The sequence below is a fragment of the Alosa pseudoharengus genome, unplaced genomic scaffold (assembly GCF_046254945.1).
Source record: "Alosa pseudoharengus isolate Yale_2024_CS ecotype anadromous, Long Island Sound unplaced genomic scaffold, YU_APseudo_1.1 YU_APseudo_1.1_scf_15, whole genome shotgun sequence".
Lineage (NCBI taxonomy): Eukaryota > Metazoa > Chordata > Actinopteri > Clupeiformes > Clupeidae > Alosa > Alosa pseudoharengus.
In genome coordinates, this window is record NW_027468620.1 from 2,297,424 (window position 1) to 2,313,723 (window position 16,300).

Below are 16,300 nucleotides of genomic sequence, written 5' to 3' on the forward strand. Positions count from 1 at the left end.
CTGCGTTTGGGTATCAGAAGGTGTCCACATTTACACCTCAAATGTGTGTTAACTTCTGTTGTGTTCTGGTCATGTTGTCCATTATCTTATCTTTTATATATATATAGTATATACAATAATTTATTAAAATTATATAATATTTATATATAATGATATTGAATGAGGAGAGTAAGGACAGGAAGTCAACTGAAGATGAGTTATCCAAATGAATAAAATCGCCAAGGATTAATAATGGACATTGTTGCGTTTTGTGTCCACTCTGGTGTCTACGGGGCTCCCGTAACACAGTAGAGATCGCTACTCCTGTAGGTGTGGGTGCGCTCGTCTTCGGACTGTGAGGATTTCACAGGGTAAAAGAGGAGGTGTGCGTTTTGTGACTACTCTGGTGTCTAAAGGGATTCCCTTTAACACAGTTGAGATCGCTACTCCTGTGTGTAATTGTCTTCGGACTGTGATAATATCACAGCGTAAAAGAGGAAGTATCTTTCAGTGTATGTGTCTCATGCGAGGGCCCCTTTTCAACGGGTTTAGGATGTACGATAGGGTTGACTTTGTTGAGAGATTTTCTCTATCTGAATCAAATTCCCTAATTTGGGGTTTGGGGGCTAAGGAAGGTGGACTACTTCAGAGTCACTTTCTATCTCTTAGTCGCTGTTCCCTATTCCCTTGGTTCGTACTTCAATATGTGGTTAACTTCTATTATTATTACTATTTGCAAGAGTTGTTTGTCATCAAAATCTGAGAGAGGTCAAAAACTCACTACGGGGTCACTACGGGCAAGGCATCCGGGGTTCTCAGCAACACAGGAGAGGCAGAAAAATACGAGAAAACGCTAGACGGTCTTTTTACAAACCCCTAATCAAAGGTTAGGATTTTGACTTTTATTAAATACAAATAAAAAAAGTACAAAGAAAGAAAACTGTCTAAGTCTAAAAGCAAAATGCTCGATCCAAAGAAAAAAAGAAGATCAAAAAGCCCTGAACAAGGGGCCGTTCTCTTTTTATACCCTTCTCGGTCAGATAGAACATGTCCAAATTTGGTATTGTGTCTTGCCATGAAATATTGGTTCTGCTTTTTGGTTTTTATTTGGTTGCCAGTCAGCTTTTTGTTTTGCTGACAAACAGTTTCTTACAGCTGGTACATTATGTTCTTACATTCTGTCTTTACATTTTGTTCAAAGCACATCTCATTTAGCATACAGTAACACACTTTGGGCTGTATTTTGGGTCACCAGCGCATGGCGTAATACTCGTTATTCACCCGCGAAAAGTTGAATTCGGTATTTTGCACGTTTATTTTTTAAGCATTGCGCCCAGGGGTGTGGCAATTAACAACCTAGGGAGGGGACTCGCGCATTGTCTAAAAATCGCTATCATACACCACCTAAACCTGGTCAGAAGTCAATGGCGAGTTGTTCATATGCTATTTTAAGAGCGCATGTCAACAGTCATATTGGCAGGTGCACGCACCATCCTTCTATCATTCATGAACGCACACCAGTGCACGTCCATGCAAAGCATTAAATTGCACGATTACAATGGGAAACATAATTAGAATAAAGACATTACGAAATACTGTACATCTCATGATGAGTAGTTAGTCACCATCATTTGCAAATTGGTAATGACGGTTAAAAGTGATTAGGGGAGAGGCGAGAGACACGTATGGAGCACAGCTGAAGACGCACTGTCACGAGATATAAGCAACTCCTCTGCAGGATAAATGTTGTTTTATTCAGTCATTTGAGCAACATTAGGGTAAGTGTTGCTTTTTCCAGCCTGTTTTCGATGGTAACCCATTGTCAGTCAATAGTGAAAGTAACTGCATATAACTGTCTTGTTGTTGACTGACTCCTTGGTGAAGTTAGTTTCACTTTGCCAATGAGTTCAAATAATAGACTAGTGCAAATGCGTGAAGGCTATGCTAGGTTTTAGTAAAGCATGGTTTAAGAATTATTCCATACGGTCTCGCAAGCAGCCTCCTTCAAATGCGCCGTTGAATGCCAAAATACCGATGCATTTATTTGACATATCGCGCTTTGCACCGTTAAAGGGAATGACAGATGTCATTCTCATTGGTTTTAAATGATGTTACGCCCCAAACACACCCATATGACTGATTAAAAGACCTAGGAACACCTTGTTACGCCATGCGCTCCACTTTTGAGAACGAAACCCCTCCCAATGTGAACTGGACATCCTACTAAATTTGAATAGACTTTTGACGAGTGACGATGCACTTTAGAATGTCATGATAGGGCCCTTTAATTCTAACACAACCTTTTCATATCTAAGCAAACACATTTTATGTAGCAAAACATTTTAAGTTTTATAAGCAAACTTTCTTATATATATTTAAGAAAAAACACTCTTTAAGTTTAAGCAAAATCATAACAGATTATTCTAGAAAAAAACAATTTATGCTTTTAATTAAGAAAACACACTTCAATTCTAAGCTTCTAAGTTTTTAAACATTATAAGTCTAACTTGTTTCACACTGGTTGTCTATCACTATCTTGCAGCATTTGCACATTTTTATTTGTTTTAGAGCACGCTGGATTTAAGCAGTAATATGACTAAAAATATTTTAATAGCAAATTATGATTCTCATTGTTAATTATTATCACATCTTCACATTTGTAAAGTCACGCTACAACATGTATCCATTGAATACATATCCAATAGACATGTATCCATTTTGGTGTTCCCCAGGAGTTGGTTTCAGACTGGGCCTCAGTTCACTGGCCATGAGATGGCTAACCTCTGTAAGACCTGGGGAGTGACCCAGACGTTGACCACTAGCTATCACCCCCAAGCCAATCTCACTAAACGTTCCAACTGGACCATCAAAACGATGATTGCCTCTTATGTGGGGAACCAACATAAGAATTGGGTGGATCAGGGAGTTCCGCTTTGCCATCAATGCAGCCTACCTTGAGACCACAGGCCGAACCCCTGAAGAGTTGGCATTTGGAAGATCTCTGAAAGGGCCACTTGAGAGATTGATTGGGACATCGCCCTCACCTCATCAACCTCTGTCCACAATCATAGAAAGACAAAAACAAATAGTTGAAGAAGTCAAGAAGAGAGTTGTGGGGTGTCGGTCCAGACAAGCCAGATACTGTAATGCCCGCAGGAGAGGTGCACAACTCCTGCCGGGAAACTTGGTCTGTCCGTTAGGTGACTGGGAGACGGTCTGAAGAGAGTAGCAAGTGCATGTCATTCTACGAAACCGGTGCCTTTTGCGTCCGGTCCATTTCATGAGCTCTCAACAATGTAAAAATGTGTCACATATGGAAAGTCACATATGGAATTCGCACCTAATATATTAATTAGAACATTTCATTTTTTAACCAAATTTTCATTAATGTCATGATTAAAAATATGCTCTTGATACTATACTATATGTTTTTTTAAAATAAAAGTATGATTTCCCGTACAAAAATCATGATTTATGCCCGTCCCGTAGTTTTACATACCACCCCATAACGCTTACATGTTCTGGCTATTACAAAGACACTGTTTCTTTAAGTGACCTCACAGACAGCAGATGACATCCATGGGCGTAGATTTGCGTGGGGACCGAAGGACGTGTCCACACCAATGTCAAATTACGACTGAAATGTCCCCACCAATGGGGGGAAAAGCGCTCGCATGCGCTACAAAAGAGTTAAATCATTTCTCACTTCAGTGCTGCGGATCATCTCGTACAGATCTTGTAATGTGCAGTAGCCTATAAGGGTAAATCGCGCTGATTTGAAGTTACCTATAATAACTACCAGAAGCATTGCGCAGCGCTTAAGCTTCACTTCGGCATATGAAGTGCGTCCAAATTCACCCATTCTTCTCTGTTGAACTCCTCATCACACATGTGTCACATGAAAGAGCCTTTTCTCAGCTTTTAAACGGTGCTAGCTAGCCACTGTTTGCTGTGATAAACAGTTTGTGAGAAAAATAACTTCAAGAGATTGAATAATTATTATCTGCGCCCATCTCCACATCCATTCGTCTCAGTGGAATACACACTCTTCACGCAACACATGACAAACCATATATCAGAATAAACAGCAGACCTTACCGAATACAAAGGTGTAATGCATTCCCGTGTATAGTTAGCTGTATAGTTAGCAGAGTAATCTGGTTTTTAAATAAAAAGTAGCAAAATTCAACATGGTCTTTCGGCTTTAAGCATTTCTTAAAACTGAGCTGTGCTTACATCGCCTAGATATCTGTAAATATTAGAATCAGAGAATATACAGGCAGCTCACGGTTAAGAGTCTGTCAATGTAGCCTTAATGATTTCTTTTCACAAAATGCTAAGTATGCATGTATTTAAGTTTCTTAAAACTGAGCTGTGCTTAAATGGGTCAATGCATGATTTCATAACAGACCAAATGGAAAATAAATGTTAAATGTTAAATATAGCCTACATATCTGTACATATTAAAATCAGATTATGTAGGCTACACAGTATAGTTAGATCAAGTTGGACAGTAGCACATTTTAATCATGGATAGTTGGACAGTAGCACATTTTAATAATTTCATATATCTATGAGTGGCTTTTTTTTTTGGGGGGGGGGGGGTCAGTGGGTAGTGTCCCCACGAAAGCTCAGACCAAACCTACGCCCTTGATGACATCACTCAAACCCTTGCAGGACCCAAGGTCTCAAGCAAGCAAGTTCCCACACAATTTAATATGATTTATTTGCTCTTTTTGATAGGGTCCGTTAAGCTTAACCTTACCACCCCATAATGTATAATAGATAGGGAAACTGTTAAAGTAGGTTTTTTTTTTCAACTGTAATGTAAAGTGAAGGAAATTTTAAACTGAATGGTATATTTGCTATCTTAGCTAGTCAATTACAGTGCTAGCTGCAGTCATTCTGAGGTGAAATTTACCACCCCGTAACATACCACCCCATAACACTTTGTATCGTTATGGGGTGGTAAGGGGAATGTAGAGGGGGTGGTAAGGGGAATGTAGAGTGGTTGTCATTGCCATTTAGATTACACAATTCATAAAAATTATATTTATATATAGTTTTACATACTGTGATGACTGGGGGGAACCTCTGTTCTTTCTGCAGTGAGCCCTTAGCAATGAGTCCATAGCAACCAGCTAATCTGTTGAATGCTGGTTCATCAGTATGCATTGGTCACTGTTAATATTGTATGACTATATTGTATGCCAATGTTAGCCTACTGGAGACTATTGTGGTGAGAAATAACTAGATGTACCGCAGAGCGGTACAAAATATGACCGCCGCCCAGTCCAGCACATTTTTTCCACAAAAATAAATCACGCTGAAAGGCTTATATGATTCTAACTGTCTCACTAAACATTATCCACACTCAATTCTCACTGATATCTGCTAGACAACAAGTACCAAAACATGATTAGTTCATAGATTTCACATGTAAAATTCATTTTATACAACCCCACCTCCATCTTGCCTGTTCATAATTCTGAGAAATTCTTGAATTGTGTGCATGTGTGCATGTACATGTTTATGTTATGTGTGTGGGTGTGTGTGTGTGTGTGTGTGTGTGCGTGCTTGTGTGTGTGCCTGCGTATGTGCCTGTGCATGCAAGCGTACATATGTCTACTGTGTGAATATGTGTCATACGTATGATTACTGTCAATGTATGTGTGTGTGTATATCTGTTTGTGCGTGTGTGCACATGAAATGGGTTAACATGACCCCTGGAGGCAAACATACGGAAAAAAATGGTCATCCTAGTCCCTACAGTTCTCAAGATATTCACAGAAAACTGTGTCTGCCCTACCCTCCTTTCTGGGGGTCCAGTCCAGCGGGGGGGCTACAGATCAAAACGAAAAACGACGGTTCCATGCTATCCATGTGGGGTTACATGCCCACCAAGTTTTGTGTACCCCGGTCTTTCAGTGTCCTGGGAATCCTTGTTGGTGTACGTCACTAAATGTACACATACATTATTTTATTGTAAGACCCCCATGAACGAAAGTACACAAAACTTGGCATGCATTCGGAGGGTGTCATAATGATCCTACACTTTTAATTTCGTGCAGTTTTGACCTTGTCAGCCAGAGATATTGTGATGAAAACACCTAATTTTTTGCTTTTTAAATTTTAACTAGGTGGCGCTATACATGAAATAAGTGGTAATGGGATGGGTTGACATGCCCCCTTAAGACCAACATACAAAAAAAATGTGGACCTCCTAGGCCCTACGGTTCTCGAGACATTCACAGAAAACTGTCTCCGGCCACCTACAGGCCAGTTGGTGTATAGTAACATAAATGAATATATTGTGTGGCCCCCCATGAACGGAATTCCGCGAAACTTGGCGTGCATTCAGAGGGTGTCATAATGATCCTACACTTCCAATTTCGTGCAGTTTTGACTATGTTAGGTCACAGATACCTGCGATTACAACACCTCATTTTTACTTTTTTGTGTTTAACTAGGTGGCGCTATACATGAAATGAGTGGTTATGGAATGGGTTGACATGGCCCCTTGAGATCAACATACAAAAAAAAATGGTCCTCCTAAACCTTACGGTTTTCGAGATATTCACAGAAAACTGTGTCTGCCCTACCCTCCTTTCGGGGGGTGCAGTCCAGCGTGGGGGCTACAGATCAAAACGAAAAACGATGGTTCCATGCTATCCATATGGGGTTACATGCCCACCAAGTTTCGTCTACCCCGGTCTTTCAGTGTCCCGGGAATCATTGACGGAAATTTGGACATGCGAAAAAGAAAAAAAACTGAAAAAAAAAAAAAAAAAATCTGACTAAACCTATATGACCGCCGCTTCGCTGCGCGGCGGTCATAATTATTAAACAGCTTAACTAGTTGTGATGGACTTGTTGGGAAGGGCTAACTACAAGCAGAACGGAGGTTTCTGCGGTCATCACAGCAAATGAAAGCATTTCAAAATGTGAGAGTACTTAGCTTTTTTGTGTATCTAGTGACAACCCAGTCATGAACTCTCTCTCTCTCTCTGTCTCTCTCAACTTGGCACACACACCTAGTCAGTGTAAATAATTATGATAATTTTCATAATTTGCAGACAATCATGGCTCCAATGAGTAATGTTGAATGACAGTGACTATTCCGTGCTCGCCGCAATGCCGATCCAGAGAGGAGGCAGCAGTATCTAGAGATGGAGCAGCAAAGATGGAGACGAGATGTCGAAAGAGGGAAGAAGTTGTTGATCAAAGATCTGAGTGAGAAGGACCAACGACAGTTAAGGAAAAAGTGGAAGGAACAGAATGAGGCCCCGTCCATTTATTAGGGAAGTGCGGTGTAAGTTTAAATGTTACTAACGAAGGTATTATAGCAATATTATAAATGTGTCGACGGAATAGCCTAGAACTTGGGTAGGCCTAGCGTTTAGTAGCTTATGCACTTGCGGTGATAGCCAAAGCAGATTTGTTGTACCTGCGTTAGCCAAATAAAGGACGGGACTGCACCCTTCATAAACCGTAAAAATTAAGTTTATTAGTTTTACAGTTGACTACAGTTGACAGTTCACTATCAGTCCACACAAACAATTCTGGTTTCCTTGCACTAGCCATTTTCGTCATAGCCTATTCTGTCTGTTTGTATAGCCTACAGCACGCAAGCTTTGGTCAATTTCTGTAACAGAAACAGTGCCACCTCTAGGCCTGGGATATGAAGTAACGTGTTGAGTTGTGTTGAGATGGATCCGTTTGGACGCAAATATTCTTGATACGGTTGCAAGGAAGACAGAGGAAAAAAAGATCGGTTTGGTACGTGTGGACTAGCCCTGAAAGGAGAAAGCAGGCAAAGGCTAGCCTGGAAAATCCACATCCTGATAATCTAGAAAGATTAAGGGTCTGGCCACGAACAATCATGTAATGGCCCAACTCGAGGGGTGGCACCAAGCATGCATTTGAAAATCTCACTGCACGCAATTGGATAACACCAGACCAATGTTTACTCTGAATGATTCCGGACTTCAACGCAATTGCATAACACTACGATCAATGTTTCCAACGTTGCAGCGCTGTCGTCATCAGTTTAGCTCGCCTCTGGCCCGCCTATGTAATGATGATACGATTTGATTGGTTCCACGGGATGCAAGGGGAAAAAGTAACGTGCATCATTGCTCATTGCCAGAGTGTCTCGCAGAGACAATTCCATTGTGCTCTTGCGAGAACTCTGGATTTCCAGGATAGGCGAAGGATAGAATGAAGGCTTTTGACACCCCTCCTGAGAGAACTTTATCTTTTTCAATGTACCCAATTTTATGATCATATTTCAAAAATGAATGTACTCAATCTTCTGAAATCTATCCATGTTGAATGTACCCAGTATTTCATGACATAAATTTGCATTTTAAACTTCATATCAATAAATATGTTTATATATACTTTGGATATTGCCTTATTACGACATTAACAGTCCACACATATGTCCAGAACTAATCAAATTATTGTTAAATTATGGAAACAAACAAAATTAACCACCCCGTAACAGGATTTACCACCCTGTAACATGACTTACCACCCCATAACATGTGTGTTTTTTTTAAAAAAAATACTAGAGAGTGAGTGAAATAGCCCATAAATAAATGTTTGATCATAGTGTGATGAAGTGGGCCTATTTACACATGTAACTTTAATTTGACAATAGGGAGTAAAATAGCCAATATTGTTCAAAACACCAACCAATGGGCATGCAGAATTCACAGTTTGAAGATTAGAATCTAAATTCTGCAAATCTCCAATTAAAAAACAAACCTATAACTTTTAATATCAAATTAAGGACATTTTTATGACAGGAAAACATGAAATGTTCTGAATTCAATTTATGCATTATGTCTAAAATGGAGCGCATCTTGTCCATTACGGGGTGGTAAAAAAAAAAGACACCTTGGCTACAATAAAAAGGAAAATATTAATAGGGATTTATGCCTGAGGTGGGAAAATATTTTTTTATGCAGGTCATATATGTCTTATATCATGTGGATGTCTTAAAATATGGCTTGTCCTACATGATTTTTTAAAAAAAATGTCAAAGTGAAAAGGCACCGGTTTCGTAGAATGACCCATGTATGATTTTGAATAAGTGGCACCAATATTCAGTGTTGCAGCTATGAGTAAATGTAAAAGGTTTCCTTTGAGTATTTAGTTACTAGATGTTTATCAGCCAGATAATGCATGAAGGAATGCCTTTGCAAACTCACATTTGCTTGGTATACCATTAAAGGTTGTATCAGCGATAGCGGGGATACGTCACTTCTGTTGATGTCCAAACAAAACAGAGTGCTAGCTCGCTACTTCCTTTACATTACATTACATTACATTACATTTAGCAGACACTTCTTGACCAAAGTGACTTACATATGTCAGCTATATTACAAGGGATCACATTGTCCCCGGAGCAACTTGGGGTTAAGTGCCTTGCTCAAGGGCACATTGGTGGAAGTCGGGAATTGAACCGACAACTTTCAGGCTACTGCACGCTAGCCCAGCTCCTTAACCACTACCCCCGTCTCGTGCAATAAAAACTCCTAAATGTGCATCTCGTCGGCTATTGGTTGAAACACTTTATTTTGCCTTTGAGTGGATTGCCAACCCTTGTTGGTAGCAATTGTTTTTGTGTGCAGATCTCAGAGCCTAGGCTGCCTACAGAGACACGTTTTTTTGACAGCCTGCTTATGCGGTAGACAGCTAGCGGATCATTAGGAAAGATTAGATGAATGTGATCATTTACGTGTGGGCCTTTTTTGGGCCTGAAATCGCTGATACAACCTTTAAGCAAGCGATCATTTTTTTTTTTTTTTCATTTTTGTGGATTATATATTTAGTTTGCTCGGGCGTGGAACAACTAGTTTGCAGCGGCCTTCTCTCTTCTTTGTTTGGATTATAGACTGAAGACTCTTTGGTGCAATCTCGCAACAGATATCCTTCGTTTTGTTTGGACTTTCAGGTTAATGTTAGGGACAAAAAGAAGGGGAAATTTAAATAATTTTGGGTTGTTTGGGACATTTATTGAACATTTGTGATTATATAGTGCTGCTGTGTGCGACCTGTGTTTAATTGTTTGATGTATGTCTTTCCTGCTGATTGAGTGAAAACAGAGATTTGTCAATTTATAATTTGGTTATGAAAGGAAGGAAAAATCTGTGACATGAAAACACGTCCTTCCTCACTTGAAAGGAGAGAGCAGGCCCAAAGTGCTGGCCCGTTCTCCTGTTGATCGCGTGTGTAAACAATAGACAGTTGGACTGGTGAAGTAATTGGTAATGTTATGAGAAAACCACATTTTAATCTGACTCCATTACTAATAACTAATAACTTGTATCACAAATCATTTACCAAGTAACTAGTTTATCAGCTATGGCAGAGCATGGCATACGAGGACTTAGAGATACAACTGATAGTTAAAGTAACAATTTATTAGGCAATACGCCTTTAACAAATTAACAAGTTCTCAGATCTCAGATACACCAGATAAACAATATATCAAATAACAAAATTGACACAACCCCAAAAGAAAGGATAGAAAAACAGATGGAATGAGAGGGAGGGAGAGAGAGAGAGACAGAGAGCTTGAGACAAAGATACAGAGAGAGAAAGGCTGAGAGTTCAGCCTAAGCTTCCCCCAACAGCCATCATAAAAGGAATAGAGCTCATCTCACCAAGCCCCTCTGCTTGAATATGCAAGGCCTTCCCAACTGGCCTGCAGGACATTGGGTCACTTAGTGTGAAAACATAGGTGTGAGGTTCACATACAGACTACAGTGTATTTCTTAGTTAACAACTATGCACATATACATTAGATTGCAATTAAATTGTGACCAAACGTGATCAAAAAGTTGCCCACATTAAGTATTAATTTAAGACCAAAACTGAGTGTGTTATATTCACAACATACATTTACAGAGATTTCAGAAATGACTATTAGAGCAGTTACTCTTGTTAGTTTGAGCTTTGCTGTATGCTAATTAGTTGAGCCTGGCTCCCGGTGTAAAGAGAGTCCTTTGATAGAGATCGGGGTGTGGCGCATCTCACCATAAGAATCACCATAAGAATACATCAAGTAACCCAGGTTAGAGAGCTACTTAGAGAGGCTACTTAGGCCTTTTCCTCACCCATACCCCCTTTCCCTCCCACGTTTTTTTTCTCACTTTTCTGGGAGGCAATTACACTAGGTGTACACAGTGTTTCCTCTAGGATTTTTTAAAGCAGTGGGGGCAGGCCTGTCCGAACTTATCCTGATAAGTAAAAATCTGCCATTTTGTACTGAGAAAGTGGTAAAGGATAAAATGGGGAGATATGTTATGGTAATTGGAAAAATGGGAGGTACTGATATATCCATTCTGAATGTATATGCCCCCAATGAGTATGACAATGCTTTTTTCAGGGAAATTTCCAATATTGTTGCAGATAACACCAGGGGATTGCTGATAATAGGTGGGGATTTTAATGCTGTCCAAAATGGGAAATTAGACAAGACACCAGCTGACAAGGAGGTGAAGAACAAAAAAACACAGACTCTGAATAATATGTTTTCAGAACTAGGACTAAAGGACCCATGGAGGGCCAAAAACCCAAAAGGGAAAGATTTCAGTTTCTTCTGCTCTGTTCATAATAGTTACTCCAGGATTGACTTTTTCTGCCTACCTCAACAGGACTTATATAGAGTCATAGATTGTCACTTTTTGTGCGCGCTATTCAGCCCAAACCGCTTAACGTACAAATTTGGTTCAAACACCGTTCCGTAGATCTTCCAAGGCTTTACCATCCTATCCGTTTCTCATTTTTGAGAAGTTTATACTTTTTGAGATATTTGTAATTAAAAGTGTATTTTTCCCCCATAGACTTGAATGGGGGCTGTGATGTCATAATAGAGCCAGCTGCGCTCGTTAAGTAGTTCTCAGAGCAGTTCCCAGGCTAATCAGAACACTGGCACAGGTGTCACCTGTGAGGAATTCAACTGTCTCAGCTTCTAAGCATACAATCTAGCTATACCTGAACTACACATCCTGTTAAAGTGTTTCCTGTGTGTCAAAATAAAAGTCCCAGCCATATCTCATGCATTCAGCATTATATCTCCAGAACGGCTTGCCGTACATGCTTCAAATTTGGTACGAGTGTTTTTATGGAAAAACGCACCTTTGCAGGTATCACAATTACCCTACCAACCAGCTAGCGGCAAGCTCAACAGCCCCACCAACACCCTAACCAGCAGATTGAATCCCCTCGTGTAATTCCTCGGAATTGCATTTCTAGTTACTGAATAATGGCGAGATAGTAAAAGAAATAAAACAACACCTAAAAGAATACTTTGAAATAAATGACAATGGTGAGGTTAATCCCTCTGTTTTATGGGAAGGGGCGAAAGCTGTCATAAGAGGGAAATTTATTCAAATATCATCAAGATTAAAGAGACAACGACAGGAAGAGCAATTAAAACTAGAAAATAAAATAAAACAGCTGGAAATACAACACAGAAATACAGGTTCAAGTGGCATCTTATCTGAACTGAAAGAGGCAAAAAAGTCATTAGATAAGCTCTTGTCTTATAAAGCAGAAGGAGCATTAAGATTCTCCAAACAAAAATACTATGAATCAGGGAATAGAGCTAGCCGCCTTCTAGCTTTCCGGCTTCGTAAAGCCCAGGCAGACCACACTGTTTCAAAGGTTAACCATCCTACTTCAGGGAAAACAGTATCCCACCCTAAAGATGTAGCCAATGCCTTTGCATCATTCTATAAAAACTTATATAATGAGATGAAACCAAGCTCAGCATTAGACGATATTGAGACCTTTCTTGCTAGCCTAGATATCCCCTCATTGTCAGAAGAAGCTTCAGAGCAAATTATATCAGCAATCACTGACACGGAAATAAGAGATGCAATTAAAAGACTGAAAAGCAATAAATCACCAGGTGTGGATGGACTATCAGGGGAATTCTACAAATGCTTTGTCGATGATCTTATTCAATACTAACAAAGGTGTTCAGATACTCTCTATCTGAAGACAACCCCCCCGAAACATGGTCACAGGCAATAATATCAGTGATTCATAAAGAAGGAAAGGATCCAACACAATGTGAGGGATATAGGCCAATTAGTTTGATTTGTAATGATCAGAAACTACTGACCAGTATTTTAACGCATACAATTCAAAAGCACATTACAGAGCTAATTAATGTGGACCAAACAGGGTTTATACCCAAAAGACAGGGAGCGAATAACATCAGAAGAACACTAAATATTATTACCTGTGCTAAAAAACAAAAAAAGACTTCTTTGTTAATTAGTTTTGACGCTCGAAATGCTTTTGATACTGTAAATTTAAATTTTCTATACAAAACTTTGTCTGTGATGGGATTCCACTCACAATTTGTAGACTGGATAAGAGTAATTTATAAAAATCCTAAGGCACGAGTGAGGGTCAATGGTTGCTGCTCAGAGTTTTTTGGCATACAGAGAGGGGTGCGGCAAGGTGATTGCCTTAGCTCTCTGCTTTTTGCTATAAATATTGAACCACTGGCAGCATCTATACGTCAAAATGTAGATATAAAAGGCATTAGTGACATGAATAAGAAAGAGCATAAGATGTCACTCTATGCAGACGATCTATTGGCCTATATTAGCGACCCAATCACTTCCATTCCTTCTCTAATGGATACATTAAAAAAATATGGACAACTCTCTGGATATCAGGTAAATCAGTCAAAATCAGAGGCGATGATGTTAAATGGAAGCTGGCCAACGCAATTATCAGGTAAACTTAACTGCCGTTGGTCCCAAAGCTTTAGATACTTGGGTATTATATTAACAACAGATGTAACTAATCTGTTTAAACTTAACTATGGTAAACTGATGAGCCAAATAAAAGACGATCTTTCAAGATGGGAAATCATACCACTCTCTCTTATAGGGCAAATAGAGACAATACGAATGAACATTTTACCCAGACTACTCTTTCTTTTTCAGTCACTACCAATATACGTCTCCACTTCCACCTTCAACACAATAGATAAATGGTTATCAAGGTTTATATGGCAAAGTAAACCACCCAGACTCAAATTTAAGAGGCTATTATGTTCAAAAGCTGATGGAGGGCTTAATCTCCCGAACCTAAGAAAGTACTACTGGGCAGCCCAGATTAGGTCCATGGCTGCTTGGCTGTCAAGAGACACGGACACAATATGGGTAGACATGGAGCAAGGTGACTGTCCTAATACCCCACTAGATTCAGTCCACTCCTAAGTCAGAATCAATGGGGGAAAGGGAAGATAGATAATATATGGATTAAAAACACTCTTAGAATATGGTCTACTGTGAGGAAAAAAATACATCTTCCTACGACCATATCCAGGGCTGTAAGGATTGCAAGCAATGTGGACTTTGTGCCAGCAGGTCTTGATGGGTGCTTTAAAAGATGGGAGAAGGCAGGTTTAGTTCTTTTGGATCAGCTGTTTGAGGGACACACTGTAAGATCATTTGAAGATCTAAGACACAAATTTGAACTGCCGCAACAGGATTTCTTTAGATATTTACAAATACGACATTACTTACATAAACATGAAGAATGGGAAAGCCTTTGTAACCCAACATCTAAATTAGAACACTTCTTTATTGCTACTATTCAAGGCACAATAAAAACCAAGTTCATATCACATATCTATAGTATATTGCAAGAAGATTTAAAAGATAATAGTATGGATATCAAAGAAAAATGGGAATTAGAAATGAATGTCATAATTTCTGATGAACAATGGGTAAATACTTGCGAATGTGGACATAAATTAACCAGTAGCCCCAACTGGAGAGAGTTTGGATGGAAGATGAGAATGACGTACTTCAGGACCCCACAAATAACATCAAAATGGAGCAATGCCTCAGGGCAATGTTGGAGGGGATGCGGTATGGTGGGGGACCATACACATATTTTTTGGGATTGCCCGATTCTCTCAGGTTACTGGCAAAATGTACAAAAAGAAATCAAGAAATGCTTACTAATAGACTTGCCTCTAGAACCATCATATTTTGTACTAGGGGTACTACCAGATGATCTTGAAGAAAATGATGACACAGATCTATTACGAACACTTCTCCTGATTGCTAATAAGGTTATTACAGCCTCGTGGTTGCAGCCACAGCCTCCAACAATTGCACAATGGAAAGATCGAATCCAAGAGGTTTATAACATAGAGAATCTGACCGCATTCTTACATTTAAAAACAGAGGCTTTTATTTGGAAATGGACAAGAATTGTCCTACATTTTCATTTAATATAGTAATGACCACCATTTCTATCCCTTTTGCTTTTATATGCTGTACAGTTATTTTATTGTATTTCATTTTTTTTTGTTTTCTTATATAGAACTAACCTCTTAGAATATTGGTTTGAATTTGTGAACTGGTGTGAAATATTGCCATTTGTGGAGTATTTGTATGTTGTGAGTTGACTCAACTACTGCTGAAACTGACTGGAAATCAGTCATAAGCAAGACCAGCAACCAAGAGACTGAGACTACGTTTACACAAAGCAGGGTATTTTCCTAAACGAATATCTGGCCATCCAACTCCGTTTACCACAGTTTAGAACCAAATGCATAAACGGAGTTTTCCCAAAAAAACACTTTGGCCGGAGTTTTTTTGGATAACCGTTTTACAGGGCGAAACGAAAGGCTCAAACGTAGGGAAATGTCTTCGTTTCTAAAAATACACATGCTCGTGTAAACGGGGTCTAAGAATACCTCAAAGACATTTATACCTGTGGATATACTTGCTGTGTTTTGACCAGTGCTGTGGATTTAATGTAATGTATGACTGCAATTTATGAATGAAAATAAAAAGTTCCAAAAAAAAACAAAACAAAGTTGCTCGCTGAACATAAGACAAAATAACAAATCCATAACGACAAGATTAATCTTGCATGAATGATGACCGATAGTTTCACAGACTAAATTACTAAATGCAATTTACAATTATTTTTCTAAAACCTCATTACGAGAAGGAATAAAGTTGTGTATGGCATTTCCTAGTGTCAGCTAGGACATTTATGGTGCGGCTTCTGTAGCTAATAAATCACACTTGGAATGGAGGGGAGCTGGAGACTGTTGCAATATACCATCTCACCGCTAGATAAGATAATTTCCACCAATAATTAACCCAAGAACTACACAATGCACCTTTTACAATTAAATAAAATACCATAACTGTAAGAATTAATGAATTAAGTGTAAGTTGACCAGATTAGTCTTTAGACCCCTCTTGAAAGACCCAAAATATTGCAGGATTGCAGAACACTAGGCAACTCATTCTAC

At 39.2% G+C, this 16,300-nt stretch overlaps 1 protein-coding gene across 1 annotated transcript in view; it reads left to right on the forward strand.

The window, feature by feature from the left end:
- LOC143124726 (factor VII-activating protease) overlaps positions 1 to 16,300 on the forward strand; it is a 246,993-nt gene that overhangs the window by 64,731 nt on the left and 165,962 nt on the right. The window lies entirely within an intron of this gene.